A 27,636-nucleotide genomic window follows, 5' to 3' on the forward strand; every position below is an offset into this window, starting at 1 on the left:
ATAATGTAAAATTGTTCTGTCCTTTTAAAAATGGAAAATGCCTTGGCAGGGTGATATATTATTTGCCTGGCTGCATTTTCTCTCTGTCTCAGTCAAGGCTTGAAAAGTACTGGCACTTCTGCCTTTTCAAGCAGAGCTTGGTGTAACTGGACCACATCTAATGCCTGTACGATGCAAATGAAGATGGAAACTGTTGTTTCCTTTGATGTGTGTGACTAAATGCTCAAAGGGGATATTTTCTTTTCGAGCCTCCAGTGCATAGAGCCTCTTTAAAAATACCTGTTGGCTCCGTCTCCCCATTGGCAATTGAAGCAATTCTTGCACTGGAGACAGCGGTTGGGTACAGTCATGATGAATGTCTTTCTCTGGGAAGAATACCCTTTCCGTGTTTGCAATGATTGTTAAAGTTCTGGAGGGAATTAAGAAGCGTGAAAGGCACGCTAATGATGGGTATCTGCAATGAGCCACTCAGACTTGCCTGAAAAAGTCCAGAGAGCACATTCTGAGGGCAAACTTAGGGATGCAGATGAGTCACAGCTGGAATCCACAGCGGTTCCAGCACTCTCTGCAACCCAGTAGCCTACAGGTCCTGGGAAACCACCCCCCAAAACCCCCAGGCATTGACCAGTCAACCTTACCCCTCATCCTCCCTGGCAAGAGGGGAAACAATGCCAACAGCACTAGGAGAATCTGAGCTCTTCTCCGAATCTGGGTGTTCTCCGGAAGTACACATCCTAGGAAAGCAATAGTTCTGAGCGCTGTCAGAGCTCTAAGCCTCCAAACTGGCTATGCCAGGCACTTGGAACCACTTGCATACCGAGGGAAGCCTGATATGAACCCACCTCGGCCACTTTTTCTTGAATATCTTATTAAGCAAGGCAATCTACAAGAGAAGCTTGTGTTTAAAAGCAAGAACACAAAAGCAAAAAACCATTTGGAACCATCTATAAATCATGATTTGGGTCATTAATTTATTTTATCTTATTTTATTTATTTATTTTTAGAGACGAGATCTCACTCTGTCACCCAGGCTGGAGTGCAGTGCTGCAATCACAGCTCACTGCAGCCTCAACCTCTGGGCACAAGTGATCCTCCTGCCTCAGCCTCCCAAGTAGCTGGGACTACAGGCGTGAGCCACTGCACCCAGCCAGCCCATTAATTAATTAATTTTTTTTTTTTTTTGAGACAGAGTCTTGCTCTGTCACCCAGGCTGGACTGCAGTAGTGCAATTTCAGCTCACTGCAACCTCTGCCTCCCAGGTTCAAGCGATTCTCTTTCCTCAGCCTCCCGAGTAGCTGTGATTACGGGCACACCACCGTGTCTGGCTAATTTTTGTATTTTTAATAGAGATGGGGTTTTGCCATGTTGGCCAGGCTGGTCTCAAACTCCTGACAGGTGATCCACCTGCCTCAGCCTCCCAAAATGCTGGAATTACAGGCATAAGCCATGGTGCCCACACCCCATTAATTAATTTTTAATGTACCTTTTTTCTCTTTTTTGCCTGATAAATGTTTACAGTCTCTTACTTGAGGAGGACACTAGGGAGCCAGTCACTTTGGAGGTGGGATATTAGACAGTAGCTCCACGATGTGACTTTGTCACAGTCAAAGTTGTGTGCCTAGTGCTTAGCTAGGACAGGCACACAACAGTGTGCAATAAATACTGAATGGCTGGGCGCGGTGGCTCACGCCTGTAATCCCAGCACTTTGGGAGGCCGAGGCGGGCTCCCGGGTCAGGAGATCGACACCACGGTGAAACCCCGTCTCTACTAAAAATACAAAAAATTAGCCGGGCGCGGTGGCAGGTGCCTGTAGTCCCAGCTACTCAGGAGGCTGAGGCAGGAGAATGGCATGAACCCGGGAGGCGGAGCTTGCAGTGAGCCGAGATCGTGCCACTGTACTCCAGCCTGGGTGACAGAGCGAGACTGTCTCAAAAAAATAAAAATGAAAAAAAAAAAAGAATAAATAAATAAATACTGAATGAATGAATGAATGAATGCCCAGTCCAGCCCCATCCAAAGAAACCAGAGTGCTGTGGGAGTAGGACATTCACACACAAGATAATTAAAGGGACCAGGAGCAGTGGCTTATACATGTAATTCCAGCACTTTGGGAGGCCGAGGCAGGAGGACGGCTTGAGCCCAGGAATTCAAGACTGCAGTGAGCTATGATCACACCACTGCAGTCCAGCCTGGATGACCGAGTAAGAGTCCATCTCTATAAAAATAAATAAAGAGGGCCAGTCACAGTGGCCCACGCCTGTAATCCCAGCACTTTGGGAGGCCGAGGTGGGCGGATCATGAGGTCAGGAGTTCAAAACCAGCCTGGCCAGCATGGTGAAACCCCATCTCTACTAATAATACAAAAATTAGCCAGGCGTGGTGGCTCATGCCCATAGTCCCAGCTACTCGGGAGGCTCAGGCAGGAGAATCGCTTGAACCCGGGAAGCGGAGGTTGTGGTGAGCCGAGATCACGTCATTGCACTCCAGCCTGGGCAACAAAGCAAGATTCCATCTCAAAAAAATTTTAAAAAAAATTTAAATTTAAAATAAAGAAAGAAAGGTAGCCCTTGGATGGGTATTGTATCAGTTTGCACTGGCTGCCACGACAAAATATCACAGACTAGGGAGCTTCAACAATGTAAATTTATTTTCTCACAGCCCTGGAGGCTGATAGTCTAAGATCAAGGTGCTGGCAAGTTTAGTTCTTATTTGTTGTTGTTTTTTTAATTTTTTTTTTTTTTTGAGATGGAGTTTTGCTCTTGTTTTTTTTGAGATGGAGTTGTGCTCTTGTCACCCAGGCTGGTGTGCGGTGGCGTGATATAGGCTCACTGCAGCCTCCGCCTCCCAGGCTCAAGCGATTGTCGCGCCTCAGCCTCCCAAGTAGCTCAGATTATAGGCACGTGCCATCGTGCCCAGCTAATTTTGTATTTTTAGTAGAGATGGAGTTTCACCATGTTGGCCAGGTTGGTGTCGAACTCCTGACCTCGAGTGATCCACCCACCTCGGCCTCCCAAAGTGCTGGGATGACGGATGTGAGCCACGGCGCCTGGCCACAAGTTTGGTTTTTAAAACAAATGAGTACCAATTCCATTTCCTGCCACACCCATGAAGGTTACATTTTCCAGGCCTTTCATCTGACCATTGGCGAACTATTTAATGCAAGTATCTCTTCCATGTAAGCCCTGATGCAGTTGGTCCTTCAAGCTCCTGCGTTTCTGTCTTCTTTAGTTTGCATGCATGGGCACGGCATTTATGAGTCTGCATTCTGAGAGGCAGTGTGACCAGTTATCAGGACAGAGCAGCAGTGCTGGGTGTCCTCCTGGCTGCATCTGCACGAGCTGTGGCACCTGGGGCAGGGCACGCAGCGTCGATGATCTCCAGGCTCTTCATCTTTAGAAGGGGTTGATGATTCCTATCCTGCCTTCCTCACAGTATCACTGGAATAATCTCATCAGTTCACATGTCTGTCCTTCTTAAACCAGGGTGCAGAGGGGTGTAAGCCTCAGGATAAACAAGGTGCACCTGCCTAGAGCATCTGTTTTAAACTATGATTTTTATATTAAAATAAGCACACACGCATTAGGAAGCGGAATGGAAAGTTGGCATGAAATGCAAATAAAATTGAAGATTTCAAATAAATGGTGTCCTTGCTGCAATCTGTGTGCTTCTCCCATTCCAGTTGCTTTGATAGGAAAGTTTGAGCAGTGCTGGTTATCTATGAAGATGCTTGAGGCTCCCCTCCATGTGCTCATGGAACAATTGCCAGGATCTAGCACAAAGTGAAAAAAAAAAAAAAAATCCAAGCACAAAACCAAGTGTTATCATTTGTTTTAGAAAAAAGCAGGGGAGGGGAGATATTTTTAAATGCTTGTGAGTGCAGAGCATACCTCGGGCTGATACATAAGAAACCATAGGCGGAGTGCTATAGCTCACACAAGTAGTTCTAGCACTTCGGGAGGCCAAGGCAGGAGGATTGTCCAGGTGTCCAGGAGTTTGAGACCAGCCTGGACACCATAACGAGACCCCATCTCTCCAAAAGAAAATAATTATTAGCCAGGTGTGATGGTTTGCACCTGTAATCCTAACTACTCAGGAGGCTGAGACAGGAGGATCCCTTCAGCCCAGGAGTTTGAGGCTACAGAGAGCCATGATCATGCCACTGCCCTCTAACATAGGCGACAGAGCAAGACCCTTTCTCAAAAAAAGAGAAAAGAAACTGTTAAAGAAATAGTACGAATATATAGTACGAATAATAGTATGAAATGCACGTTAAAGGAGTTGTGTCTGAATTAAAGACCTGGGGGACAAGGAGACAAGACACCGGGATGGGAAGGAGGCATCTCACCACCAACCCTTCTGTACTATTTATTTTAACATGCATGCACTGCATATTTGTTAAATCTATCATTTTTAAAAGCAGTAGTTCTGCTTTTAAAATTAGTTATCATTGGCTGGGTGCAGAGGCTCACATCTGTAATCCCAGCACTTTGGGAGGCCAAGGCAGGCAGATCACCTGAGTTCGAGACCAGCCTGGCCAACATAGTGAAACCCCTTCTCCACTAAAAATACAAAACAATTAGCCAGGAGTGGTGGCGGTCGCCTACAATCCCAGCTACTCAGGAGGCTGAGGCAAGAGAAGTGCTTGAACCCAGGAACTGGAGGTTGCAATGAGCTGAGATCACACCACTGCACTCCAGGCTGGGCGACAGAGCAGGACTCCATCTCAAAAAAAAAATCGTTATTATTCAGGCTGGACGCGGTGGCTCATGCCTGAAATTCTAGCACTTTGGGAGGCCAATGTGGGCAGATTGCCTGAGCTCAAGAGTTCGAGACCAGGATGGACAACATGGCAAAACCTCATCTCTACTAAAAATACAAAAATTAGCCAGGTGTGGTGTTGCGCACCTGTAATCCCAGCTACTCAGGAGGCTGAGGCATGAGAATCACTTGAACCCAGAGGCGGAGGTTGCAGTGAGCCAAGATCATGCCACGGCACTCCAGCCTGGACAACAGAGTGACACTCTGTCTCAAAAAAAGAAAAAAAAAAAACCATTTAAATGATACTTATCTGCTGAAGAAAAACACAAAATATTGGACAATAATTATTAAATATTTTGAGTAATAGTGCATAGTAATTGAGTAATAGTGAAATCAAGAGTTTAAATTTCTACTCTCCTTAGCATCTGAGAATCATTTCTCTATCATTTCTACCCATGTCCAGAGAGGAAAAACACACCAGTTCTCATCCTGTGAGATTCTCCCCATAAATAACATTTCATCATAAAAGTCTATCTCTAAGACAAAAGGATGAATCATATTAATTTCTTTAATAGAAGCTTATGTGACATGCATGTCTAACATTGACGATGGTATAACGGGATCATGAATAATAGGATGAAATGCATGCAGTTCACTCATTCATTCATATATTAAACAAACACTAGTTAGATATATTATCTGACACCAAGCACTATGCTTAGACCTGTTAATATAAAAGTAAATAAAAATAAAAAGGATTGCCCCTGTCCTCAAACATTCTATTCCAGTGGTAGAGATAGGGAAGAAAACACATAACTACAACTTAGAATGAGAAATGCAAAGTCTGGAATAGTCAGTAGATGGTTATAAAGGGGTTAGGGGTGGGGTGTGGCAAAACACATGAGCTTTGGAGTAGGGTGGGCTTGGTTTGAGTCTGGTTCCAAACTTACCACTTGTATGATCCTGAGCAAGCATATTCATCCATTCTCGCACTGCTATAAAGAACTACCTGAGACTAGGTCATTTATAAAGAAAAGAGGTTAAATTGGCTTACGGTTCCTAGGCTGTACAGGAAGCGTAGCTGGAGAGGCCTCAGGAAACTTACAATCATGGCGGAAGGTGAAGAGGAAGCAGACACGTCCCACATGGCTGGAGCGGGAAGAAAAGCGAGGGAAGAGGAAGGTGCTACACACATTTGAACAACCAGATCTCACGAGAACTCACTCACTATCACGAGAACAGCAAGAGGGAAACCGCCCCCTTGATCCAATCACCTCCCACCAGGCCCCTCTTCCAACACTGGGGATCACAATTCAACGTGAGATTTGGATGAGGACACAAATCCAAACCATATCAACAAGGTGTTTCCTGAAGCCTCAGTTTCCTCAATGACTATATGGGGTTAATACTAGAACCTACCTCATAGGGTTGGTGAGAGCGTTCAATGATTAAAAACAAAGTGTAAATGACAAAGTGCTTGTAAACCACTCACCCCAGTCCCTGACACAAATATTAGCTTTCCAAATATTTTTTAATTTCTGTGTTTAGTGGATGGTTGGACGTATGGGTCTGGATGGGGGTTACAGATTTCAGCATCTCCACCATTCAAGTGGAGTGAAGTGAGAATATCAATGAAGTTTTAGTAACAAAGTAGGTGGCTCTATAGTGTATGAGATTACGCAGCTAGGGGCCTCAGATGCAGCCCTGGGTGATGCTGATGTCAATGAGGTGGTTGGAGACCGAGAAGAAAAAAAAAAAAAAAAAGGGCCAGGCGCAGTGGCTCAAGCCTGTAATCCCAGCACTTTGGGAGGCCGAGACGGGCGGATCACAAGGTCAGGAGATCGAGACCATCCTGGCTAATATGGTGAAACCCCGTCTCTACTAAAAAATACAAAAAAAAACTAGCCAGGCGAGGTGGCGGGTGCCTGTAGTCCCTGCTACTCGGGAGGCTGAGGCAGGAGAATGGCATAAACCCAGGAGGCGGAGCTTGCAGTGAGCTGAGATCCGGCCACTGCACTCCAGCCTGGGCAACAGAGCGAGACTCTGTCTAAAAAAAAAAAAAAAAAAAAAAAAACAGAAAAGTTGAAAAGAAAACCAGGGAATGTGGAGAAAGGAAGTGAATAGGAGTTTTCAGGAGGAAGTCGCCATAGAGTTAAAGGCCACAGAAAATTCCAGTTAGAGCCACCTTCATTCCCACTCGGATGATTATTAATCAAAAAAGAAAAAAACAGCTGGGTACAGTAGCTTACACCTATAATCCCAGCACTTTGGGAGGCCGAGGCAGGTGGATCACTTGAGATCAGAAGTTTGAGACCAGCCTGACCAACATGGTGAAACCCCATCTCTACTAAAAATACAAAACAATTAGCTGGGCATGGTGGCACGTGCCTGTAATCCCAGCTACTCGGGAAGCTGAGGTGGGAGGATTGCTTGAACCCAGGAGGCGAAGGTTGCAGTGAGCCAAGATCGACTGGGTGACAGAGCGAGACTCTGTCTCAAAAAAAAAAAAAAAAAAGAGAGAGACTAGCAAGTCTTGGCAAGGATGTGGAGAAATTGGAAGCTTCGTGCATCACTGGTGGGGATGTAAAATGGTACCACTGCTGAGAAAAACAGTATGGTGGTTCTTCAAGGAAATAAAAGTAGAATTACCATATAATCCAGCAATGCCACTTCTGGGTATACACCCTAAAAAACTAGAAGCAGGAACTCAAACAGATGTTTGTATACTCATGTTCATGGCAGCATTATTCCCAGTAACCAAAAGGTGGAAGCAACTCTTGTCCACCAAAGGATGAATGGTAAATAAAATGCAGCCTCTCCACAGAATGTAGTATTATTCAGATGTAAAAAGGAACGAAATTCTGACATATGCTACCACATGGGTGAATCTTGAGGACATTAAGTGAAATAAGCTAGATACGTAAGGATAAATACTGCTGAGCACCGTGGCTCACACCTGTAATCCCAACACTTTGGGAGGCCGAGGTGGGTGGATCATCTGAGGTCCAGAGTTCGAGACCATCCTGGCCAATACTGTGAAACCCCATCTCTACTAAAAATAAGAAATTAGGCGGGCATGGTGGTGCATGCTTGTAATCGCACCTACTTGGGAGGCTGAGGGAAGAGAATCGCTTGAACCTGAGAGGCAGAAGTTGCAGTGAGCCAAGATGGCGCCATTGCACTCCAGCTTGGGCAACAAGGGCAAAACTCCGACTCAAAAAAAAAAAAAAAGGATAAGGATAAATATTGTATGATTCCACTTACATGAAGTACCTAAAGAGTGGTAGAATTCACAGAAGCAGAGAATAGAATGGTGGTTGCCAAGTCCTGGGGGGAGGGAAGAATGGGGAGCTATTATTTGAAAGATGTGGATTTCCATCTGGGAAGATGAAAAAGTTCTAGAGAAGGATGGTGGCAATGGTTGCACATCAATGTGAATGTGCTAATGTCACCACGCTGTACACTTAAAGGTGGTTTAAGTGATAAATTTTATGTTAAGTATATTACCACAGTATGTTTAAAAATCAAGTTAGAGGACACATGTGTATCCAACCTGGGTGTTCCTGGGAATTTTGATGAGCACAGTTGCTGTGGAGAAAAAAGTACAGAAGGCCAGGTGTGATAGCTCACGCCTGTAATCCCAGCACTTTGGGAGACCAAGAAGGAAGGACCACTTGTGTGCAGGAGTTCGAGACCAGCCTGGGCAACATTTGTAGAGCTCTCATCTCTACAAAAAAGAAAAACTTAGCTGGGCATGGTGGCATGTGCCTGTAGTCCAAGCTACTCGGGCGGCTGGGGTGGGAGGATCGCTTGAGCCTGGGAGGTTGAGACTGCAGTGAGCTGTGATTGTGCCACTGCACTCAGCCTGGACAACAGAGTGAGACCCTGTCTAATAAAAAAAAAAAAAAGTAAAAAGTAAAAAGGACAGAAGCCTAGCTACAGGAAATCAAGGAATGACCGAAGAGTAAGAAAGTGAAGCCCCCAAGGTGGGGGGCAATGCAAGGTGGGATGAGAAAGATAGAGTTGGAGGGGAGAGAATCAAGGGTTTTTTTTTTGTTTGTTTTCAAAGATGGCAGGCATTTCGTTCTGTTTACAGGTTGATAGGAAGAAGGTTTTAATTGGGTATTTGCTTTATGTTTTGGAATGAAAGTTTTTGCCTCTGATTATAATGCAATTAAGTGTTCTGACTTAACACTTAAGGCTGAGGTGGGAAGATTGCTTGAGCCCAGGAGTTTGAGACCAACCTAGGCAACACACTGAGAAGCCCCATCTCTATTTAAAAAAAGAAAAAATGATTGCGAGAACAGGAAGCATGTTTGTGGGGGAAGATTAAACTTGCCGTTGAAGGCAGGCATCATGTGGTCCCTTGGGCCAGCTCTCTCCCTGGTGACCTGACCCCTAACTAGCATGGTTCTTCCCTCTTCACTCACGAGGAAACGTGAACTTGGAGCTGCTTCAACGTGTCAGAAGGCTGCTAATCAAGAGCGTACTTTCCATTTTCTCCGCCATTGGAAGATCAAGAATAGACCTAGTTGATAATTTGGTAGCCAGTGACTTCTGTTAGCGAGCCAGAAGGCAGCCGAAACACGCCCTGACACTTTCAGGATCAATGGCAATGTGGCTTAAGTGCCAGAAGGAGAGAGTGAACGGGTGATTTCAAGGTTTTTGTTGTTGCTAAGTGTGGACAGTTTCATAAATACCTGTCAACCTCCAGAACATTGAGAAATCAGATGTGTCAGGAGTGGGGGTGTCCCTAAGTGAGTAATGTACACCCCTTTCTGGTGGGATACGTCTCTAGGTCAGTGGTTCTCAAGTGGAGGTCCCTGGATTAGCTGTATCGGCGTTATCTGGGAACTTGTTAAAAATGCAACTCCTGGCCGGATGCGGTGGCTCACACCTGTCATCCCAGCACTTTGGGAGGCCGACGTGGGTGGATCACCTGAGATCAGGAGTTCAAGACCAGCCTGGCCAATGTGGTGAAACCCTGTCTCTATTAAAAATACAAAAATTAGCCTGGCGTGGTGGCAGGCTCCTGTAGTCCCAGCTACTGGGAAGACTGAGGCAGGGAGAATTGCTTGAACCCAGGAAGTGGAGGTTGCAGTGAGCCAAGATCGCACCACTGCACTCTAGCCTGGGCAACAGAGCGAGACTCTGTCTCAAAAAAAAAAAAAATTTGGCTATAAGGTGGGCACGGTGGCTCATACCTGTAATCCCAGGACTTTGGGAGGCTGAGGTGAAAGATCATTTGAGCCTAGGAGCTTAAGACCAGCCTGGGTAATAGAGCGAAACCCCATCTCTACAAAAAGAAAAAAAAAACTGTCTATGTTTATTTATTATGCACACACATAAACAGCGAGGATCACATCCAAGCGTTTCATCACAGGCATTCCACCAGTTCCATGCACACATGTGCAGTTGCCCTGGCAAGCATAACACAACCAGATGATTTACACAATTTCTAATGGTTACAACATCAATATTGAAACCTTTCTCCTCTTGTACAAAGTTTCTCTGCAGAGGAAAATAGTGGCAAAGATGCCAAGTGTTGTTGTTTTTTAAACACTCGTCAAACACGAGGCTTGCTTTTCCAATGTTTGCATGACTGACATCAAACCAACTGTCCTTTTGGCATCTTTTAATGTATCGGTGATGATTCTTTCTAACTATGGGGTAGGGAAAACCCGTCTAAAAGGTAGCCTACCTTAAAGCTTCAAATGCATAAAAACTTGGTCCTCTTCCTTTTCCTTCTTTCTTTCTTTCTTTTTTTTTTTTTTTGAACCTCCCAGGTTCAAGCGATTCTCCTGCCTCAGCCTTCCAAGTAGCTGGGATTACAGGTATGCACCACCACACCCAGCTAATTTTGTATTTTTAGTAGAGACAGGGTTTCTCCATGTTGGTCAGGCTGGTCTCGAACTCCAACCTCCGGTGATCCGCCCACCTCGGCCTCCCAAAGTGATGGGATTATAGGCCTGAGTCACCACACCTGGCCCCCTTTTCCTTTTCTTGAGACAGTCTCGCTCTGTTGCCCAGGCTGGAGTGCAGTGGCACCATCATGGCTCACTGCAGCCTCGACCTCCTGGGCACAAGTGTTCCTCCCATCTCAGCCTCCTGAGTAGCTAGGACTACAGGCATGCACCATCATGCTCAGCTAATTTTTGTATTTCTTTTCTTTTCTTTTTTTGATACAAGGTCTCACTCTGTTGCCCAGACTAGAGTTCAGTGGGGCAATCTCAGCTCACTGCAACCTCTGCCTCCCGGGTTCAAGCAATTCTCCCACCTCAGCCTCCTGAGTAGCTGGGACTACAGGCACGCATCACCACACCTGGCTAATTTTTTAATTTTTTGGTAGAGATGGAGTTTCACTGTGTTGGCCAGGCTGGTTTCCAACTCCTGACCTCAAGTGATCTGGCTGCCTTGGCTTCCCAAAGTGCTGGGATTACAGGCGTGAGCCAGCGTGACTGGCCTCATTTTTGTATTTTTTCTAGCAACAGAGTTTTGCCATGTTGCTCAGGCTGGTCTCAAACTCCTGGGCTCAAGCAATCCTGCTGCCTCAGCCTCCCAAAGCGTTGGTATTATAGGCTTGAGCCACTGTGTCCAGTCTTTTTCCCTTTTTTGTAATAATAGTTTGAGTCTGTACAGCAATCCAGCTGTATGCTGGGTGAGACATTGCCAAGTTTACCAAATGTGTGTTCAGAACCACGTGGAGGAGCCCCCTTCTTACACTCCCACAGTCTGGTGGCCCATCCATCTAACATGGTTGTCTTGCCATTCATTGATATGTTCTTGCGATTTATTTTATTTTATTTTATTTATTTTTGAGATGGAGTCTTGCTCTGTCACCCAGGCTGGAGTGCAGTGGAGCCATGTCAGCTCACTGCAACCTCCGCCTCCCAGGTTCAAGCAATACTCCTGCTTCAACCTCCCAAGTAGCTGGGATTACGGGTGCCCGCCACCACGCCTGGCTAATTTTTGTGTTTTCAGTAGAGACAGTGTTTCACCATGTTGGCCAGGCTGGTCTCGAACTCCTGACCTCAGGTGATCCACCTGCCTCAGCCTCCCAAAGTGCTGGGATTACAGGCATGAGCCACCGTGCCCAGCCTGTTCTTGCAATTTGAAGGAAAATGGCAATGGCCAGGAATTTCCTACGAACAGTGGGTGCTGAGTTAGCATTGACTTAGTATATCATATTTCATTTATTTATGTTTTAGATACAAGGTCTCACTCTGTAGTCCAGGCTGGAATGCAATGGAACAATCACAGCTCACTGTAGCCTCGATCTCCTGGGCTCAGGTGATCCTCCCACCTGAGCCTCCCAAATAGCTGAGACACAGGCACGCACCACCATGCCCAGCTAATTTTTAAATTATTTCTAGAGACTCCAGGTCTCCCTGTATTGTCCAGACTGGTCTGGAACTCCTGACCACAAGCAATCCTCCTGCATTAGCCTCCCAAAGTGCTGAGCTAGGTGTGAGCCACCGTGCCTGGCAGCAGATATTTTCTTACAGGCCTGATGAGACACATCACCTGATTGCTTTCCACTTTCCAATGCCAGAAACCCTGGATAGGAAAGAGAAGCCGCTTGCCCCAGTGAACATGCAGAGGCTATGGCAAGGACAGGGAGAGAACTCCCTCATTTTCTGTATCACTCCCCTGAGACCACTTTCTCTGGGTGAAAATGCCCCTGAGTTGCAATGACAGGCTCTGGGAAGGGGAAGAGAATTCCTCTGTGGGAACACTGTGTCTTCTGGGGATAAACCCAGTCTGCTGCTGGACACAGGGTGGGGAGGGCAGGCTTGAATGTAAAGAAAAAAGAGACTGTGGGCCGGGCACGGTGGTTCACGCCTGTAATCCCAGCACTTTGGGAGGCCGAAGCGGGCGTATTGCCTGAGCTCAGGAGTCCGCTACCAGCCTGGGCAACACGGTGAAACCCCGTCTCTACTAAAACTACAAAAAATTAGCCAGAAGTGGCGGCGTGCGCCTGTAGTACCAGGTATTCGGGAGGCTGAGGCAGGAGAATGGCGTGAACCCCGCAGGCGGAGCTTGCAGTGAGCCGAGTTCGCACCACTGCACTCCAGCCTGGGCGACAGAGCGAGTCTCAAAAAAAGGAAAAAAATAATAAACGAGACTGTGCCCACACGGAGCGCAATGATGGCAAGCCCAAGTTGGAAATGCTCAGCTCTACACCACTCTCCCTGCGCCTAGCATGTCCCCAGCAGCAGGCTTGGTGGGCACCCAAGGCCAGAGCCAGGACTGGGGGAGGCAAGCCAGGAAGCCAGGCACAGCGTCTCCAGAGGTTTCCACTCGAGGGTGGCCACCCTGCGCGTGCGCAGCCAGAGAGTGAGCGCCCCCTTACAGTCTGCACTGGAGGCACCTCGCTTGCCTCCCCTCATCCAAGCCTCCCCAAAGACACAATTAAACGCCACAGAGGATTCTTTTTTTTTTTTTTTTTGAGACGGAGTCTCGCTCTGTCGCCCAGGCTGGAGTGCAGTGGCCGGATCTCAGCTCACTGCAAGCTCCGCCTCCCGGGTTCACGCCATTCTCCTGCCTCAGCCTCCCGAGTAGCTGGGACTACAGGCGCCCGCCACCTCGCCCGGCTAGTTTTTTGTATTTTTTAGTAGAGACGGGGTTTCACCGTGTTAGCCAGGATGGTCTCGATCTCCTGACCTCGTGATCCGCCCGTCTCGGCCTCCCAAAGTGCTGGGATTACAGGCTTGAGCCACCGCGCCCGGCCCACAGAGGATTCTTTAACAAGATCTGGGATCCTCAGAGCCCTGAGGATGATGACGGGCTGAAGCCAGTATCGAGCCTAATTCTTCCAACCATTGCATAGTCAGCAGTAAACTATGCAAGAGGGAAAAGGAAATAGGCGAGGGAATTGGAGTTTGTTTCCAAATTCCCATTTGGCCGTCAGTATCGTGGTGTCAGCAGAAACTCCTTGGTCTCCTTCGTTCTTGTTTCCAGCCTTACTTTCCAAGTTGGGAACATCCTGAGGAAGGCGCTGGACGAATGGCCGGGCCTAGGTTCTCTCTGGTCCTGCCTCTGCCAATGGTACACGGTGGCATCGGGCAAGTCGTGTGGTTTCTACGAGTTCTGTTTTCCTTATTTAAAAACGTACATAAGGCCGGGCACTGTGGCTCACGCCTGTAATCCCAGCACTTTGGGAGGCCAAGGCAGGCGGATCACAAGGTCAGGAGTTCAAAACCAGCCTGGCCAAAATGGTGAAACCCCATCTCTACTAAAACTACAAAAAAAAAAATTAGCCAGTCGTGGTGGCGGGGCCTGTAATCCCAGCTACTCAGGGGGCTGAGGCAGGGAATTGCTTGAACCCCGGAGGCAGAGCTTGCAGTGAGCCAAGATGGCGCCACTGCACTCCAGCCTGGGCCACAGAGCCAGACTCCATCTCAAAAAAAAAAAAAAAAAAAAATTTTACATAATACCTACTGTGGCAGATCACGAGCTGTCATGAAGGTCAGAGAAAACTTGTAAAAGTTCTGTTGAAAATGTAAGATACTCCAGAACTGGGAGGCATAACAGTTGCTATTTGTTCTGAAATAGCTCTCCAAAGAGCTGTGTCTAGCTCTTTCTAGCAGTGTCTAGCCAGTCATTTTCATTTCATTTATTTATTTATTTATTTGAGACAGGGTCTCACTTTATCACCTAGGATGGAATGCAGTGGCACGCACACAGTTCACTGCAGCATTGACATCTCGGGCTCAAGTGATCCCCCCACCTCAGCCCAGCCCAGATATGGGGTTTCGCCATGTTCCCCAGGCTGGTCTCAAACTCCTGAGCTCAAGCAATCCTGCCCACCTCAGCCTCCCAAATTGCTGGGATTACATGTGTGAGCCACCAATGCCGGGCTTACTTTATTCTTCTGTTGTTGTTTTTTTTTTTTTTTTTGAGACAGGGTCTCATTCTATAACCCAGGCTAGAGTGCAGTGGTGCAAACATGGCTCACTGCAGCCTCAACCTCCCAGTCTCAAACAATCCTCCTGCCTCAGCCTCCTGAGTAGCTGGGACTACAGGTACATGCCACAATACCTGGCTAAATTTTTGTTTTTTGTAGAGACAGGTTTTTGCTAAATTGCCTAGGTTGGTCTTGTACATCTGGTCTCAAGCAACCTTCTTGCCTCGGCCTCCCAAAGTGCTGGGATTACAGGCATCAGCCACTAGGCACAGCCCTATTTTCATTTTAAATTGCAGTACCCTTGTTTGAAGTTGTAGGAACTGAGAAAGCAAGCCCTGTTGACTTAAATGGAGACTTACAAAACACATAGTATTTCATTTTTTTCTATGTTATTTCCTATTTGTACTTACAAAGCCTATTTAACCCACTAACCCACTATGCCAAACTAATGCAACTAGACTGCCTCCACACTGGCTTCTGCAAGCAAGGAGGAAATGCAGGCTTCCTTATGAGTAAAGGGTAGATCCAACTTATAAATAACACCTGGCCTGGCCTGAGCATAGAGTCACCCATGACAGGCTCAGGAATTGTAAGAAGAAATGCTTTCCAATATCCAAACACTCATCTCCATTACTTAGCTATCTTCATTCATTCACTGACTTCTCAAAATCCTGTGAGGATTTTGCTGGATACTAGGCTTAGAGAAGGAACTGCAAGCTACCCCCCAGCAAGGGAGACCAAGGACAACCACGCAGTTCCACTGTGAGTATTCCAAGGACTGTGTGTGCTAAGTGCTGAGGAAGATAGAGGAGACACCACCTCCATGGAAGGACGTTGGGAGAGTTGGTCAAGATGGACCTCAAGGGCTGGATGGGAGCCTGGGAAACCATGGCAAAAACCCATCTCTACCAAAAATACAAAAATTAGCTGGGTGTGATGGTGCATGCCTGTAGTTCCAGCTACTGGGGAGGCTGAGGCAGGAGGATCACTTGAACCTGGGAAGCGAAGTTTGCAGTGAGCCAAGATCATACCACTGCACTCCAGCCTGGGTGGCAGAGTGAGACCCTGTCAAAAAAAAAAAAAAAGCCAGATGGTGCAGAAACATCCCACAGTATTGCAGCTGTCTCAGGCCAGTTGTCCCCTATTTAGTCATTTGTTGACGCTCACAAAGGTCTGCATTTCTATACAGGCTCAGGCACTGTTCTTGCCACTGGGTAAGTGAAGGACAGAGACAAGTTCCTACAGTTATGAGAGCTTATATTTTGGTAGAGCAGACAGACAATAAAATAAAAAACAAATGAGTAGAATGGTTTCCTATGTGATAGACACTCTGAAGTGAACAAAGCCAGGAAATGGGATAGGGAATGCCTTGCTGAGTGAGTGGAATGGTGGGTGGGATGTTGTTTTATCTGGAGCTGCGGGTATATTGTGGGGAAGAGCATACTGGTCACAGGGAACAGCCTGCACAATGGCCCTGAGGAGGCAGCTTAGTTTGAGGGACTGATAGGACCACACACGGGAATGAAAGAAGTCAGAACTCAGACAGGCACAGTGACTCACGCCTGTAATCCTAGCACTTTGGGAGGCCAAGGCAGGCAGATCATGAGGTCAGGAGTTCGAGACCAGCCTGACCAATGTGGTGAAACCCCGTTTCTACAAAAAATACAAAAAAAAGAAAAGAAAAAGAAAAAATTAGCTAGGCATAGTGGCGTGTGCCTGTAGTCCCAGCTACTCAGGAGGCTGAGGCAGGAGAATCGCTTGAACCTGGGACCTGGGAGGTGGAGGTTGCAATGAGCCGAGATCGTGCCACTGCACTCCAGCCTGGGCAACAGAGCAAAACTCCATCTCAAAAAAAAAAAAAAAAAAAAAGAAGAAGAAGTAGTCAGAACTCAAGGGGACTTGGCCCTGATGGGGAGTTTGGATTTTATTATAAATGTAGCAGAAATCCATTTGTAGAAATTTTCGGCAGAGAACTCATATGATCTAAAGTTTTTGAGAGCCAGGACTCTGTTTCTTTTTCTTTTTTTTTTTTTTTTTTTTGAGACGGAGTCTCGCTCTGTCGCCCAGGCTGGAGTGCAGTGGCCGAATCTCAGCCCACTGCAAGCTCCGCCTCCCGGGTTTATGCCATTCTCCTGCCTCAGCCTCCCGAGTAGCTGGGACTACAGGTGCCCGCCACCTCGCCCAGCTAGTTTCTTGTATTTTTTAGTAGAGACGGGGTTTCACCGTGTTAGCCAGGATGGTCTCGATCTCCTGACCTCGTGATCTGCCCGCCTCAGCCTCCCAAAGTGCTGGGATTACAGGCTTGAGCCACCGCGCCAGGCCTTTTTTTTTTTTTTTTTTTTTTTTTTTTTCCTGATAGGCTCTTCCTCTGTTGCCCAGGCTGGAGTACAGAGGCGTGATCTGGTTCACTGCAGTCTCGACCTCCCCAGCTCAAACAATCCTCCTACCTCAGTCTTCTGAGAAGCTGTGATTACAGGTGTGTGCCACACGCTCAGCTAATTTTTAAAACGATCTGTGTAGATATGAGGTCTATCTATATTGCCCAGGGTGGTCTTGAACTCCTGGGCTCAAGCAGCCTTCCTATCTCAGCTGCCCAAAAATGCTGGGATTGTAGGTGTGAGCCACCGTGCCCAGGCAGGACTCTGTTTCTTGATGTTTTCCAACCATTTATTGAACTGAATTGAATTTCACTCACTCTACCAAGAATTAGCCGTCTGACCTTGGCCAAATCCCTTCACAGACAACTGCCCCACAGGGTCTTCTTTGCACTTAGTAGGCATTAGCCCAGTGTTTGTTGGATAGAGACCTGCAGCTCCCTCACTGTCATAGGAAGTCGGAGGATGACTCCATCTAGCTCCAGCATTTGCATGAGTCTGTGACCTCAGACTGCTGAAATGAACATAGAGTTATCCACGCTTCTCCAAATGCTTGATTCCAGGTGCCTTATTATAACCCATTTCTCTCCAAAATGACCCAAACCCCTCCCTGGATGCTTGGCCACAAAGGGGAAATTAACAGTAACATAAAAAGTTAAGCAGGTGAGAGAACATTATCACTCTTGTCAACAATAAAATCTGCTCCTGATCTTCAGCTGTGAGGACAGGCACTTCTATTATTTATAGAATACAGATTGTTAAATATTAAATACTTGAGCCTGGGATAGTGCGAGGGTAAAACCAGGAGTGTGAACTTGTCAAAATCGTAAAAATGGTAACTATTTGCAAGGGTGAAGTGCACCTACATTTATTACTGCTTTTATTGCACTATAAATTAAGGGGGGAAGCCCATGATGTGTCAATTTCAAGTTCCTTTTTTTTTTTTTTTTTGAGATGGAGTCTCGCTCTGTCACCCAGGTTGGAGTGCAATGGCGCAATCTCGGCTCACTGCAACCTCCATCTCCCAGGTTCAAGTAATTCTCCTGTCTCAGCCTCCCGAATAGCTGGCACTACAGGCCCACACCACCACGTCTGGCTAATTTTTGTATATTTAGTAGAGACGTGGTTTCACTGTATTGGTCAGGCTGGTCTCAAACTCCTGACTTCAGGTGATCCACCCACCTCGTCCTCCCAAAGTGCTGGGATTACAGGCGTGAGCCACTGCGCCCGGCTGTCAATTTCAAGTTCTAAATGATAGGCATTATCGTTGGGATGGCATCTGAGTGTACCTAGCTCCGCTTCACAAACAGCTCCTAGCCGACTTGCCTAAGACTATGAACTATTTCATCTGGGAAGGTGGTAAGAGAGAGCTTTTCTTCCTTATTTACCACATGACAGAATGGCAGGCAAGTCAAACATTTGATGAACTGGTAATTTTTCTTGTAGTTACTTGCACAGACGTCCAAAGGTTTGTGTTGATGCAGGCAAAAATACTTCTTAAAAATCTTAAAAGTCGGCCGGGCGCGGTGGCTCAAGCCTGTAATCCCAGCACTTTGGGAGGCCGAGACGGGCGGATCACGAGGTCGGGAGATCGAGACCATCCTGGCTAACACGGTGAAACCCCGTCTCTACTAAAAAATACAAAAAACTAGCCGGGCGAGGTGGCGGGCGCCTGTAGTCCCAGCTACTCTGGAGGCTGAGGCAGGAGAATGGCGTGAACCCGGGAGGCGGAGCTTGCAGTGAGCTGAGATCCGGCCACTGCACTCCAGCCTGGGTGACAGAGCGAGACTCCATCTCAAAAAAAAAAAAAAAAAAAAATCTTAAAAGTCGAGGCTGGGTGCAGTGGCTCACACCTGTAATCCCAGCACTTTGGGAGGCGGAGGTGGGTGGACCACCTGAGGTCAGGAGTTAATACCATCCTGGCCAACATAGTAAAACCCTCGTCTCTGCTAAAAATACAAAACTTAGCCAGTGTGGCTGCGCTGTAACCCCTGCTATCTCAGAGGCTGAGGCAGGAGAATGGCTTGAACCCGGGAGGCGGAGGTTGTAGTGAGCCAAGATCGAACCTGGGCAACAGAGTGAGACTTTGTCTCAAAAAGAAAAAAAAAAAACAAAAAAAAACTTTAAAGTTGCCAAACATCTTTTTTCTTTTTTCTTTTTTTTTTCTTTTTTTTTTTGGTTGTTACTGGGTTTTGCTCTTATTGCCCAGGCTGCTGTTGTGCAGTGGCACAATCTTGGCTCACTGCACCCTCCGCCTCCCAGGTTCAAGCAATTCTCCTGCCTCAGCCTCCCAAGTAGCTGAGATTACAGGCGCACACCACCTTGCCCAGCTAATTTTTTGTATTTTCAGTGGAGACAGGGTTTCACCATGTTGTCCAGGCTGGTCTCGAACTCCTGACCTCGTGATCCACCCGCCTCGGCCTCCCAAAGTGCTGGGATTGCAGGTGTGAGCCACCGCGCCTGGCCTCATCTTAATTTTTGTATGATTTTGGCATCCCTCAATTTACCCTAATTTATTTCCTGCCTGAATGTTTCATGCAAATTTAAAACTTAACCCACCACCATTTGCTTCATGACATGAAGTGAGATATCATGAGATTTTTCAGTCTGCCCCTAAGGACTCATAGATGTAAGAACTTGATTTCTTGATTTACTGCTCATAATAAAATGATTCTTTCCCTCTTTTTACAAAGAAGATTTGCACATCCAATTTGTTTTTCCTGTTTAAAAAATGTGTTGAATTAAGCCAAAATATTTCCAATGAAGCACCTGATTCAAACACAAATTCTGTGCCCTGGAATATGCAGCCTCATGTTTAGTAATCACCCAGCAGGGATTATGCATTAAATTATCTCCCTTGAAAACTTGTTGATAGACTTATCAATATTTGGATTAATTTTAATGTTAAAGAAGTAAATCCTTAATGTTTCCACTTTAGGGAAAGAAAACTATGACTTAATTGTATTGCAATTTAACCTTTATTATCTTTTTTTCTGACTGAATCCCTTACAATGATATCAAATTCAAAAATTAACCCTGTCTGCAGGATGGATAATTAATCAAAACCAGGGAAAAGTCAGAAGAAACTAACAAGGAAATCAATCCCTTCATTTTATGTCACATTCTGGGCATTCTGAGGCACATTTTCAATATGAGCCCATCACCTTCTTCCAAATTCTGCTGAAGTTATATTCTGGAAAGATCTAGGCTACTTTCAGAGATGGGAAAACTGAGGCAAAGCAAAATTCCATAATGACAGGAGTAAAAATCAGAAGAAGAAATGATTCAGAAAGAGACTAACCAGGAAAGAGGGAAACACTGGAGTTCAGGGGAGCTGAGATGACCTGCCTGAGGAGAGAGTAAGGACTGGGGATAAGAGAAGACACAGGGAAAATTGCTTTCAAAAAGCTGCTGGCGGCCAGGTGTGGTGGCTCACGCCTATAATCCCAGAACTTTTGGAAGCTAAGGCGGGAGGATTGCTTGAGCTCAGGAATTTGAGACCAACTTGGGCAACATAGCCAGACCTTGTCTCTACTAAAAATTAAAATGCGAAAATTAGCCACATGCAGTGGTATGAGCCTGTAGTCCCAGTTACACAGGAGGCTGAGTCAGGAGGATTGCTTGAGTCCAAGGAGGTCGAGGCTGTAGTAAGCAGTGACCATACCATTGCATTCCAGCCTGGGAGACAGAGCCAGACCCTGTCTCAAGAAAGAAAGAAAGAAAAAAAAGGGCCAGGCATGGTGGCTCACGCCTGTAATCCCAGCACTTTGGGAGGCTGAGGCGGGTGAATCACGAGGTCTGGAGATCAAGACCATCCTGGCTAACACGGTGAAACCCCGTCTCTACTAAAAATACAAAAAAGTAGCCAGGTGTGGTGGCGGGCGCCTGTAGTCTCAGCTACTTGGGAAGCTGAGGCAGGAGAATGGCGTGAACCCGGGAGGTGGAGCTTGCAGTGAGCTGAGATCGGGCCACTGCACTCTAGCCTCGGCGACAGAGCAAGACTCCGTCTCAAAAAAAAAAAAAAAAAAAAGCTAGTGAGCAACCATCCATCCAGTTTAGATCAGGAAGGCAGAGCATGCTCAGAGAAAGATCTCTGGTGAAAAAAGGAGATTTAATAGAATAGATGGAATAATTGAGAGCTTAAAAAATAATTAAGAAAAGGATTAACACAAGTCATGCAAGAAAAAAAGGAAAAGAAAGGCAATTAGACACTCTAGGAAAAACAAGCATATACAAGAAATAATGGCCTGCAAATGAAGCAAATGAAATGTGTCATAATGTTAAGCAATTGGTGGAATATGACGTTTTTTTTCACGTTTGGAAAAATAGTGTAGAGCTCACTACCCAGGCCAGGCAACAAACACTCCTGAGAATGGCATCATAATGGGAAGCCGTTCATGGGTTTCTGACTTTTAAAGTCAAGCTGCAGACATCGCACCCAAGACTTGGTTTTGTTGGCAAGACAGAATGCAAATGTTAACAAGTGAAAAAGTTAAAAAGTGAAACTGATAGATGTTATGATGAGGAGAGGAGGAAAATGGGGTGTAAATATCCTCGTCTGACAAAGTGGAGGATCAAATGAAATTGTGGAAAGTGTATATACAGAGATCAAAATAGATCCTTTTGCAGTTCATTAGCATGATGTGAGAAAACATTTTAAATGGTCCATTTTTGGTCGGGTATGGTGGCTAATGCCTGTAATCTCAGCACTTTGGGAGGCCTCCAGTGATCTACCCGCCTCGGCCTCCCAAAGTGCTGGGATTACAGGCATGAGCCTCCGTGCCCAGCCAGATTTTCTATTTCTTCTTGAATCCTTTCTTGAGTTTTTCCCCCTCTCTTAATGATTGATATTTATATTATTACAGTACTTCAATTATTCTATCCATCACCTTTCTAACTTTTAATAGGCTTATATTTTGATTTCTTATTTTATTTTATTTTTCTTTATTTCATGTCAGATGGGTAACATCCTGATGTCGTAACACATTTTGAGGGAGGCACTCTCACACATGCTAGTGAAAACCTAATCATCATGTGTGAGGAAACACATATTGAGGAAACACATATTCACTCCTTCAAACCCAAAGAATGGACTCGGAGACATGGAGAACGGCGGAAGTGAGATTTTTAACGGCAGTCTTGCAAGATGGGGTGTCTGGTAGGCAGGCACAGCCAGGGCAGCTACAGCAGGTAATTGATCTTCTAGCACGTGGTCCCTCCCCAGGTTGCTCATTGGTCTAGTACTATGGGGTTACAATCTTCCTGGATGTCACCTAAGTTTCGTTATCCCCCTTTAAGGTCAGACCCAGGTCCCCTTCCCTGCTAAAGTTTCAATTTCCCAATCATGAAACTTTCTTCCCTTTTATGGGCTGACCCCTCCTCTACATTCTGTTTGCTTATTGTGACCTTCTAGGTGCATGAGCCATCAGGTTTGTTACATCCACAGGCTGGCTGCCAGTACTCAGATTTATCATATCTTGAAAATGGACTATTTATGTATTTATTTTTGAGATGGAGTTTCCTTCTTGTTGCCCAGGCTGGAGTACAATGGCAGAATCTTGACTCACTGCAACCTCTGCCTCCTGGGTTCAAGCGATTCTCCTGCCCCAGCCTCCCAAGTTGCTGGGATTACAGGCGCCTGCCACCACAACGAGCTAATTTTTTGTATTTTTAGTAGAGACGGGGTTTCATCATGTTGGTCAGACTGGTCTCGAACTCCCTACCTTAGGTGATCGACCCTCCTCGGCCTCCCAAAGTGCTGGGATTACAGGTGTGAGCCACCGTGCCAGGCCAAGAAAATCTCTTGAACCCAGGAGGTGGAGGTTGCAGTAAGCCGAGACTGCGCCACGGCACTCCAGCCTGGGTGACAGAGCAAGACTCTGCTTCAAAAAAAGAAGAAAGAAGGGGGAGAAGGGGGAGGAGGAGGGGAGGGGAGGGGGAGGGGAGGGAAAGTGGAAGGGGAAGGGGATACCTATAACAAGTAAGCAAATTGAATTAGTAATCAAAAACCTTCCTCTACACACACACACACACACACACACACACACACAGACACACACACAGAAGCCCAGGCCTAGAATTCACTGGTGAATTCTACCAAATGTTTAAAGAAGAATTAACAACAATCCTTCACAAGCTCTCCCAAAAAATAAAGCAGGAGGGAATACTTCTCAGCCTATTCTGTAAGACCAGTATTCCCTAGTACCAAAACTACACAAGGCATCACTAGAAAATCACATACCAATAGACCTTATGAAGATACACAAAAAACTCTACAAACTAGCAAATTGAATCCAGCAAATACTAGCAAATCAAATACTAGCAAATTGAATCCATATAAAAAAGATTATAGGCTGGGCACGGTGGCTCATGCCTGTAATCTCAGCACTTTGGGAGGCCGAGGCAGGCGGGTCACGTGAGGTTAGGAGTTTGAGACCAGCCTGGCCAACATGATGAAACCCCGTCTCTACCGAAAATACAAAAATTAGCTGGGCAGGATGGTGGGCGCCTGTAATCCCAGCTTCTTGGGAGGCTGAGGCAAGAGAATGGCTGGAACCCGGGAGGCAGAGGCTGCAGTGAGCCGAGATTACGCCACACACTCCAGCCTGGGCAACAGAACAAGACTCCTCCATCTCAGAAAAATAAATAAATAAATAATAAAAATAAAAAAGATTATAGTGGGGCATGGTGGCTCATGCCTATAATCCCAACACTTTGGGAAGCTGACATAGAAGGATCGCTTGAGGCCAGGAGTTCAAGACCAGCCTGGGCAACACAGCATGACTCTGTCTCTACAAAAATATATATATATATATTTAATTAGTGGAGTGTGGTGGCACATGCCTGTGGTCCCAGCTACTCAGAAGGCTGAGGTGGGAGGATTGCTTGAGCACAGGAATTGGAGACTGCAGTGAGCTATGATTGTGCCACTGCACTCCAGCCTGGAGGAGAGAGCAAATCCTTCTATGAGAAAAAAGAAAAAAAAAAAGAAATCAAGAAAGAAAGCAATTAGCATTCTAAATAAATGGAATCTATGTTCACGGATTGGAAGACAATACTGTTAAGATGCCAACTCTCCATATTGGTCCACAAATTAAGCACAATCCCTATCAAAGATCTAAATGTAAGAGCAAAGACTATACACATCGTAGAAGAAAACATAGGAGTCAAAAATCTTCATGACCTTGGATTAGGCAATAATTTCTTAGAAACATCTCGAAAAGTGCAAGTGACAAAAGAAAACTTTGGTCATGTAAAGGACACCATTCAAGAAAATAAAAAGATAGCCCATAGAATGAGAGAAAATATATGCAATCATATATCTCTAAGGGTCTAGTATACAGAATATGTAAACAATTCTTACAACTCAACAATAAACAGGCAATCCAATTTAAAAAGGACTGAAAGCTTTGTAGAGACATTTCTCCAAAGAAAATATATAAATGACCAATAAGCTTGTGAAAAAATAAGCTCAAAATAATTAGGGATATATACAAATCAAAACCACAATTAGACACCACTTTACATCCATCATGATGGCTATAAGAAGAAAGACAGCCAGGTGAGGTAACTCATGCCTGTAATCTCAGCACTCTGGGAGGCCAAGGCAGGAGGATCACTTGAGCCCAAGAGTTTAAGACAATCCTAGGCAACATAGCAAAACCTCATCTCTACAAATTTTTTTTAAAATAATCAGGCATGGTGGTGTGCATCTGTGGTCCCAGCTACTCAGGAGGGAGTTTGAGGTGAGAGGATTGCTTGGGCCCAAGATGTTGAGGGCAGTGAGCCATGATCATGCCATTGCACTTCAGCCTGGGCAACAGAATGAGACCCCATCTCAAAAGAAGAAGAGGCCCAAGAGGTTGAGGACAGTGAACTGTGATCATGCCACTGCACTTCAGCCTGGGCAACAGAATGAGACCCTATCTCAAAAGAAGAAGAGGCCCAAGAGGTCAAGGACAGTGAGCTGTGATCATGCCACCACACTTCAGCCTGGGCAACAGAGTGAGATCCTATCTCAAAAGAAGAAAAAGAAAAAAGAAAGAAGGAGAAGGAGGAGGAGGGTAAGAAGAAGAAGAGTAGGAGAAGAAGAACAGACAGACAAATAACAAGTATTGGTGAGGATGCCAGGGGTTGACAAGAAGGAATAGTAAGAGTCCTTGTTAATGAAGATAGGGGTTTCTTTTTTGCAGGGACAAAAATGTTCTGGTTTTAGAGAATGGTGCACAGTGGATTTAGAGATGGTTGCACAGCTTTGTGAATAGGTGTACTAAAAACCAATGAATGGTACACTTTAACAGAGTGAATTTTATGACCTGTGAATTATATCTCATTAAAGCAGCAATGAAAAATAAAAAGAAAGAAAAGGGCAGAGAGGGAAGAGGTAGAATGTTTGAGCTAAATCTTCATCTTCCTGTTTAGGAGTCAGAAGGTATTGTCCAAAATTGATAAATTAGAGAGGTGTATTAGTCTGTTTTCACACTGCTATAAAGATACTACCCGAGAGTGTGTAATTTATAAATGGAAGAGGTTTAATTGGCTCACAGTTTTGCATGGCTGGGAAGGCCTCAGGAAACTTACCATCATGGCAGAAGGGGAAGCAGGCATGTCTTACACGGCAGCAGGAGAGAGAGAGAAAGTGAAGCAGGAAGAGCCCCGGTCTAAGTCAGGCACAGGACAATAAAGGAGGCAGTTCGTCTACAACAAAGATTAGTGATTGGAAGGGGAGGAGGTTTGGTCTCTGGTCTCTCCCAGTCATTTACAGAACAAGAGCAATGAGGAAGAGAGTTCAACTATAACCTAAGAAGCAGAAGTTGCAAACATGCCATGTGACAGTCTCCAGGGCTTAACTCCCCACATGGCATAATAAATTTAGAGAGTCCTGAATATTTTTTCTTTTACAGATATAAAAAATATATATAGATAGATATAGATATAGATTCAAAATGCAAGCCTATTTTTGAGGCTTATTTATTTATTTATTTATTTATTTATTTATTTATTTTGAGACAGTGTATCCGTTTGTCACCCAGGCTGGAGTCCAGCGGTGCGATCTCAGCTCACTGCAACCTCTGCCTCCCAGGCTCAAGCGATTCTCCTGCCTCAGCCTCCCGAGTAGCTGGGATTACAGGTGCTGAGCCACCACCACCAGGCTGATTTTTGTATTTTTAGTAGAGATGGGGTTTCACCATGTTGGCTAGGCTGGTCTCAAACTCCTGACCTCAAGTGATCTATCTGCCTCAGCCTCCCAAAGTGCGGAATTATAGACGTGAACCACCCCGCCCGGCCCAAAATGCAAGCATTTTTTCAAAGCTCCTAGAGCTTGAGGCCAAGACAGGGGAAGCTTTGAAAAGTACTCCTGGGACACGGAGATGCAGCTTCGGACCCAGCCTCTTCCTGGAAACTGTCTGCACGGTGAAATCTTGTCTCAGCTCCATGCCTGCTGCTGTTCCCCCACTGCATGTCCTGCTGTGGCCGGATGACCCAGTCTGGGCTTGAGCAAGGGTAATGACTGATACAGATTTTTCCCAACCAGCTGAGACATCAGAGAGTGACAGTGTCAAAAACGGAATGGTGAAAAGAATGAACTGTAAAATTAATTAAATGTCATGCACTCAAAAATGCAGCACGCTTGGAATAAGCACATGGGCCAAGGCTTAAATAGTCAGCACTCAGCTCCCACGTACCTCCTTATTGTCCCCCAAGAGCGTGCCAAAAAATTAGGGGTTCATGCTGTCATCAGTGTCACCACCCCTCAGCTTCTATCGCTTTAATTCCAAACCGCTCCTCTCCTGGGTTGACTCTGTTGCTTAGCTAGCATACAGCTCAGACAGCTCTCCATTTGATCCAGTACTCAGGAAATTTAAGAAAAGAAAAAAACAACCAAAAAAAAAATGGTGTGTAAGGTAATTTTGTCCCGGATCTTTCCCTCCGAGTCATGAACATAATAGATTTGACTTTTTACGTTGTGTGCCCCCCTAAGAAGCATAAAAGAAAGGTTACCCTGGCAAGCAGCTAGAAAAGAGTTTAATTAATCCCAAAGTGTGTGCCTCGTTTGGAAAGCACATCACAAAAGAATCCTGTGTTTACTGAACTAGATCCTTAAGGCTATTATCCCTCCACCAATGGTGAGATTTTTCTGAGGGAGCCGCGTCCCTTGTGGTCTAGAAGGTACTGCCATTAAAACTAAGATCCACACAGGGAACTATGATTGAAGATGCTGAAGGTGCAGGAACTTTGTCCTTGGCGGAGGGAATTGGGGGCCCCTGAGTTTGTGCAAAGTTGTCTAAGCCCTAACCCTGTGGATTTCTTCACTCTCTTGGGTGGAGGGGAGGGGTGCCCAGCTGGCTTTCCCCAGACCATTCCCAAGGAGCAGAAGTGGTAGGGAGCTGCCTTTGGTGTGCTTCTGGTTTGCCATCCCTTTTTTGAAAGCAAATGCTGCCCTACCTTAGCAGAGGTGCTAGGACTAACCAGAAACTGGTTGCCCTAAAATTTAAAAATGCAATCATGGTTTTTTGCTTTTGTTTTTGATTTTGAGACCAGGTCTCGCTTTGTCACCCAGGCTGGAGTGAATCTGTGTGATCATAGTTCACTGC

The 27,636-nt window shown here is 45.8% G+C and overlaps 1 long non-coding RNA gene and 1 other non-coding gene across 2 annotated transcripts; both read right to left on the reverse strand.

The window, feature by feature from the left end:
• Window positions 1-1,639: 1,639 nt before the first annotated feature.
• On the reverse strand, window positions 1,640-25,676 carry LOC135968834 (uncharacterized). Its single transcript, XR_010583806.2, has 3 exons — window positions 25,622-25,676; window positions 5,814-5,908; window positions 1,640-3,770 (listed from the first exon to the last, which is right to left on the reverse strand). It is a non-coding gene; the product is annotated as an uncharacterized lncRNA (long non-coding RNA).
• On the reverse strand, window positions 21,994-22,097 carry LOC123571252 (small nucleolar RNA U13). Its single transcript, XR_006695435.2, has one exon. It is a non-coding gene; the product is annotated as a small nucleolar RNA U13 (small nucleolar RNA).
• Window positions 25,677-27,636: the final 1,960 nt, after the last annotated feature.

Source organism: Macaca fascicularis, chromosome 1 (assembly GCF_037993035.2).
Source record: "Macaca fascicularis isolate 582-1 chromosome 1, T2T-MFA8v1.1".
Lineage (NCBI taxonomy): Eukaryota > Metazoa > Chordata > Mammalia > Primates > Cercopithecidae > Macaca > Macaca fascicularis.